At 41.8% G+C, this 7,014-nt stretch overlaps 1 pseudogene; it reads left to right on the top strand.

Annotated features, from left to right (window-relative positions):
• The first annotated feature begins 3,994 nt into the window (after positions 1-3,994).
• LOC101700173 (olfactory receptor 9G19-like) lies at positions 3,995-4,908 on the top strand (annotated as a pseudogene).
• The last annotated feature ends 2,106 nt before the right edge of the window (positions 4,909-7,014 follow it).

Below are 7,014 nucleotides of genomic sequence, written 5' to 3'. Positions count from 1 at the left end.
ATTTAGTCAGTACAAAGCTTGATTGGGACAAAGAATTGTAGGATTGGATAGCAGATGAAAACAGTAAAGGTAAAAAGGTGTAATTTTGGGTTTTAGTCTTTCGAATAATAGAAATAATCCCATTCCTTTGTAATTATATGTTAATAACTAATGTGATATAAAATGTTGAACACAGTATCTATTATTGGATGTCAGACATTTCTCTAATACCCTTAAATACAATGTCTGTATGAAATCTCTCCATGATCTAATAAGAAATATACTGTTAGAAATGAGAGCTACATTACATTACAGTGGAGGGAATGAATTCTGAGGAAGATTAGTAGGTTTTCAGCTGTGATCACACAGTAGAGGGTTAGAGTCAGAATCTTGCTCAGGTCTGCTGAACCCAGACCTCATACTGACCAGTCAGTGGTGCCTCAAAAATGATTGCAAAGCCCTCCAAGTAGCTTTGTGCATTCACGTACTAGTTCATCCAATCATCAGATGCCTGTGAAGGAAGACTCTGCTGTTATCCTATGAATAATGGGCAACGGTGACATGTGTCTCACTACATGGAGCCAACTTGCATTGGAGAACTTGGGCTACTTGACGGGGAGGAGCTTCGCTGGACACTGCATGCTAAGTCCCAACGTTCTGGGGATGAAGCCTGGAGCTGCAGTTTAGCAATATGTCAGATGCTGCTTGCTTTCTCTGAATTAAAGGTTGCTAATTTACTGAGTGAATTTCTTGTATTGAGCTGCCACTAAGAAGTTTAGATTACTTTTTGATACTCACAGCAGCTCTGTCTTGCAGTTACAGTTATTACTCTTGTTAAGGCCTGTGGGAAATGAACAGTGCGACTTAAGTCTTCTGAGAGTGGGTGAGCAGGAAGACAGGACTAGAATCCATGTCATCAGGGTCATCAGTTGGACGTTCCATTGGAAGAACTGTATCTGCACCACAGTCTCATTGTGGCTGCTCTGTCCCGGAAAACTTGGTTCCTGACAAATGTGCGGCATGAAAGGCAGTCTGATGTTCACATTTGCTCCCTCACAAGTATACTCTGTATTTTAATTCATATTTCTACAAGTGCCTGTTTGCAGTAGGTGGTGGTTACACCCATCGTCAGGAGTTGGTACATGCACATAACACATATGAATTATTTTTATGTCCCCTTCCCTTTCCCCCCACTTCTTGTTTCTTTCTCTTTTGCAAAAGATCAATCTTGCTATTTCCTATTTTCAGAAATACAATTTTTGTATATATTTCAGTGGCTAGACTACAGATTGTGCCTATTCCTCTTTTTTTTTTTTTTTTTTGGTTGTTGTTTGTTTAATCATTTTTGTACCTGCCCATATAAAGTGCAGGATACTGTGATTTCTAGTTATGGCAAGAAATGCAAGATAAAAAGCAATTCCTGCAGGGTTAAATGCCATCCTTAGCACAACTAATGTGTGAAATCAGTGTACATGCTGGTCTGTCCATTCATACACTCAGCAAAACTGTGCAGCCTTTGTGGCAGATATGGATTGGAGAGCTAGCACCCAGTATGACAAAGCAATCAACAAACATCCCTTCTTAAACTGGCATCCTTCTGGGTAGGACTGGAAAGGAAACTGGGCGATCAAGTTATTCCATGGTGAGGAATTTGGGTTCCGCTCCAGAGGAGAATAAAGCTGGGAGTAGGGAAGCACTTGGGGTGAGGAGAGAGGCACAACTTTGAAGAGAGTATTCAGAGTGAACCTCAGTGAGCAGAGGACTTGTGTTTGAGGAACTAACAGAATAAAATAAATTTCTAAGCAGAATGAACAGCCAGTGAAAATATTTGAATTCAGTGCTCCCAGGGCTACAGACGAAGCGAATACTGAGGTGAGTGTGCCAAATGCCGGCGGGGTCATGCAGATTTTCTGCAAAGCTCCCGGAGTGCTAGATGTGCAGAGCTGCCTCATTCTATCCTGCTGAAAACTACTTAGTTGTCTCATTTCTCCCTGGATGGTTGGTGGATCATCAACCTTTGGTACTAGAGGAGGGTGGGCTAGGGAGTCGGGCCAGGACACTTGATTATTTGTCTCTTCTCGTCAAGATGTGAGTAACTGCAAATACTACTTAAAAGTAGGAGGGTTTGGGTTGTGGGAACAGAGGCTTAGGAAGCTTTTACCTGCAGAAAGTGCAGAGGGTCACGCCACAGAGGACTCTCACAGGGAAACATCAGGTTTGGGCTGAGGCAGGAGAGGAATGGCTTAGAGACTTACTGTGCTCTGCAGGAAAGCAATGGGCAGGGTAGAGAGGACTGAACAGGTTCCGACTGGATGGCTGGGATTCTTCTTACAGCTTCCGGGCCATAGGTGTGATTTCCGGTTGTCAGATACCCAGCCTTCGGTGATGAGGGCTGGGGAAATCTGTGCTTGGTACAAGTGAGAGTTGGAGGAGGTGTTTGGGATGTGGGCTTTGGGCTGAAAGGATGCATACAAAAGGTGTTCTCTTGTTTGCAGGTGAGCTGACTTTTATATCCTGGAATGGGATAACCCTGGGAAGGGTAATTGAGGAAGAGTAAGGCCTTCGAGATGTTTAACTGGTCTAGGTTACAGGAAATTTATCAAAATGTCACAATTTAGTACAATTTTCAGGAATGTTCTGAATATGGTATAAAAATATCTTGTGCTCTTATGTAGTATCATGTCTCTCAAATACATGCTATGTCCCAGGAAAGGTTGGCAGATTTCTGATGGTCTTCAATCTGTTTCCTAATTTGTGCCTTGATAGTTTGTTTTCCTGGGTCAGAGATACCTTCCACACACAGAAGCTATCTACTCATTCTTCAAGCACAGAGGCTTTTTTTTGCCTGTGCAAATCCTCTCATCACACACACACACACACACACACACACTCACAATTGTCCTTTGTGCAGTCACCAGTTTGGCTCATGTCCAGCAAGCAGATATGACATGTAAACCCACCATAACCTCCTGCACTTACTTGTTTACAAAGATTCGGTTTTCCCTCGTACGTTACTCCTTCCTCTACATCAGAGCCCACGCCTTACTTCCTCAGTTGTCCTAGTGCCCCATAGAGCTTCCGGAAAACTGTACTGATAAACAGATATGCAGGTTGGAGGACAGATGGAGAGCACTGGTTGCAGGGCTTCTGGATCATGACTCTTTCGATGTAACTGTGTGACCTTGGACAGGGGTGCACAATCCTTTCTGTGTCTCCGAAATTACATTTGCAAAGCGGTGATAATCACATTTGCTTCCCAAGACTATTGGGAAGGTTTGATAAGAAGTCCCTTTTAGAGCACTAAATAGTATTATGCTGAGGACATAATAAATGCTCATTTTAAATTGTAAATCATTGAGAAGCTGCATTTAAACAGCATGGTACCTGGTAAATGTTCTCATTAGATAAAATCATCATGTTAATTAATATCATACCTTTCCTAGGACTTGAAAATTGGATAGTGAATTGATTCAGAGTAAAAGTACACTTTCTTGTGGCAAAATATATAGAAATAAGGATAAGTGAGATCTATCTTGCAAGGGAAGAAGCCACACCTGAATAGATAATTGAAGACTTCTGGGTGGAGGTGCCCTTGGTATAGAGGAAAACAATAAATCTTAGTATCTGTTTGTCTTGTGTTCAACTCCTACCTATACTCCTGCTTACTTTGGGCCTATAAATAGCTCTGGATCTATTCCATAGATCCAATGGGAACCACAATACATCACACAGTTGTTAGATAATTCAAAAGAAGTTATTTTATAAAGCATATGTTTTCTTTCTGTATATTAAAGAAATCATGGATATAATCATATGTGATATACCATGTAATAAATACTAATTACATATATAATGGTATCATTGATATCTTTTGATAATTCCCCTCTTTTTGAATTGAGCTAAATGAACAAAAGCTAATTACTATTTCTGTGACTTATATATTTTCTATTTCTTTAGCAAAATGATTCAAGTAGGATTCTCATTTTCTCTCCTCCAGAGTGTGATACCCAGAGCCATGGAGAGGGGCAATCACACGGTGACTGAGTTCATCCCGCTGGGCTTCACAGCAGACCCTGGGATGCAGCGGGTGCTGTTCGTGGTGTTCCTTGCTGTGTATGTTCTGACTCTCCTGAGAAACGCCACCCTCATGGTGCTGATCTGCAGTGACGTCCGGCTGCACATGCCCATGTACTTCATTGGAAATCTGTCTTTCCTGGATCTCTGCCTGTCCTCGGTCTACACCCCGAAGATCCTAGTGACCTGCGTCTCCGAAGACAAAAGCATCTCCTTTGCAGGCTGTGTGGCCCAGTTCTTCTTCTCCGCTGGGTTAGACTATACTGAGTGCTACCTGTTGGCCACCATGGCCTATGACCGTTACGTGGCCATCTCAAAGCCCCTGCTGTATGCCCAGGCCGTGCCCAGGAAGCTGTGCGTGTTCTTTGTGGCAGGTTCCTATGTCGCGGCTTTATTAACTCCTGCATCATCACCAAGGACACCTTTGCCTTGACTTTCTGTGGCGACAGTACCCTAGATGACTTTTTCTGTGATAGTCCACCGCTGGTGAAGATAGCCTGTGGCAAGAAGAGGAGCTCCCAGGCCGTGCTGTTCTTCCTCCTGGCCTCCAACGTCATCGCCCCCATCGGACTCATCCTGGCCTCCTACCTCTTCATCATCGCCACCATCCTGAGGACCCGCTCCACCCAGCGCCGCCGCAAGGCCTTCTCCACGTGCTCCTCCCACCTCATCTCCGTCACTCTGTACTATGGCTCCAGCCTCTACATCTATGCTCGCCCTCGATCCAGCTATTCTTTGGACAGGGACAAAATCGTTTCTCCATTTTACACTGTGGTGTTCCCCATGTTGAATCCTCTGATCTACAGTCTGAGGAATAAGGATGTGAAAGAAGCTTTGAACAAACTATTTAAGTAGGTCAAAACCATCTAATTCCAAGACATAGCAAAGGCAAATTGCTGCCCTTAGCCTACATCATGATCAAGGATACTTATAACATAAATTTTGGTGTTTCTGCCTTGGCAAATGAGAGTTCAAGGAACCTATGGTAGGAAAATTACAGTAGTCCAGAAGATAAAATTTGAATGTAAAATATATGCATCTGGATTGATTTCCATGTTATTCTAGATTTAAAACAAAGAAATACTTATCTGTACTCATTCCTTTGGAAAAATGTCTAGTCAATTCATTGATTGAATATTTATTTATTGATTGAATTATTTGGGATATTTTTGAGTTCTGCATATATTTCAGATATATTTCTCTGTCTGGAGGAGCTGGCAAATATTTCTCCCAATTCATAGACTCTTTTGTCTCTGTGCTTTCCTTTGCAGTGCAAACCATTTTAATTGGATGAAGTCTCATTGTTTCTTGTTTTTATTTCCTGAGGTTTTTGATTCCTGTTCAGGAAGTCTTTGCCTGTAATTATACTTTTGCATGTTTCCTCTGATTTCTTCTAGTACTTTCAAAGTTTCAAGCAGCAGCAACCACAATCATAAAGCCCCAAATACTTTTCTTTTTTTCATGGTGTGACTAATATGTCCACTTGCATTGATAAAAGGTTTGATTGACTGATTTATTATTTCCTAAAATTAAGAGAAAGTAACCAAATTAGAAATATTTTCCAATGATTCATAACTAGGTGACATTCATCATTTTCTGTTTTTCAACAGAACCTCTTGATCATGTTCATATGTATGTCCCTTACCAGAAACATGAGCACAGGTACAGCCAATCAAGTTCCAGTGCTCTGCAGAGTAGGGAGACTCTAACTCTGATGCCCAGTCTCTCACTGCATTCTCTTTAACCTTAACTATCTCCTTTCAATATAATCTCATCAGGGTTGGTCTTCAAGAAATTAATGGGGGGAATGATTTAGCAACTTAGTTCACAGCAAATTTCTACCTCAAAATCTTTATGATGAGTGACAATAACTTATCCCCTAAAATCCATATAGTGCCTGGCTTAGGATGCGTATGTTTTTTCTTCCTTTTTCTCCATTACAATTCATTACTAGTAATTTTATTCTTAGGAAATAAGTCTCAGCCTGATCATTACATTTTGGACCTGCTTGAGTTTCCCCAAAATGACCTAGACCTTGAAGCGTTCCTGTGGAAGTGTAACATAGAGGGGGAGTTTGACAATGGTGGTCTGCAGTCCAGGGCTCCATCCTAGAACTGAAATGTTGGAGGTGAGGTTGATGAGCCAAGGCCAGGTGCAGAGGTCAACATGAGAGCTCCATAGAGTGACCACAAGGAGCAGTGCATACTGTGCTGTCCTCCTGACCCATAGAACCTTTTGCCACACACCTCAAGTCTCAAGCATATGAATACTGGTCAAGGACTGGCTCTGATTTGATATGCACCCAGGACACATTTTAGTGTAGTGAACAGAGCTTCTCCCAGCTCCAACAGCCCGAGCTCTACAAGCACACACACGGTCCTTTCTGTGCCCAAGGTAAACAGCGTGTGGGAGGGGAATAGTGAGGGCATCACAGGGTCATTGTGAGGATTCACTGAGATGACACTTGTCAAACTCTTCGTGGAGTTTGTGTCTCATGTAAAACACTCAGAAAAAGTTATTTGGATAAATAAAGGAAAAAGTTGCAAGTTCATTTTTGGCAGCAGGTCAGTCACCTTGGTTAAAATGTTCACATTGTCCAAACTTACGACATTAGCTAATGTGGCACCTTCTCCTGAGTTCCAACAAGTAAGCGAGCTATATCATGAATGTGCACAAACTCTGTATGATGAATGTTATCATTATGTATATATAAAATGTACTAATAAATGTTTTGCTAAAAAACAAAACAAAGCAAAAATAACTTGAGTAGAAAGGTAAGAGGTGAGAGCAGGTATGTTTGCTGCATAATCTGTCTCATAGACATTCATGATGTGCAAAGTTTACCTATAAAACCATTTTCAGGCTGTGTTAACTTGAGGAGTTTTTTCAGAGCTTCCTTCTCATCTCTGTTCCTCAGATTGTAGATCATTGGATTCAATATGGGGAACAGAGGAAGGTCTG

This window comes from Heterocephalus glaber, unplaced genomic scaffold (assembly GCF_053883595.1).
Source record: "Heterocephalus glaber isolate CG9 unplaced genomic scaffold, H.glaber_assembly_v1.0 deba00001805, whole genome shotgun sequence".
NCBI classification, from domain to species: Eukaryota; Metazoa; Chordata; class Mammalia; order Rodentia; family Bathyergidae; genus Heterocephalus; species Heterocephalus glaber.
Note: the sequence above shows the minus strand (reverse complement) of the source record. Positions and strands in the feature narration are given on the sequence as shown.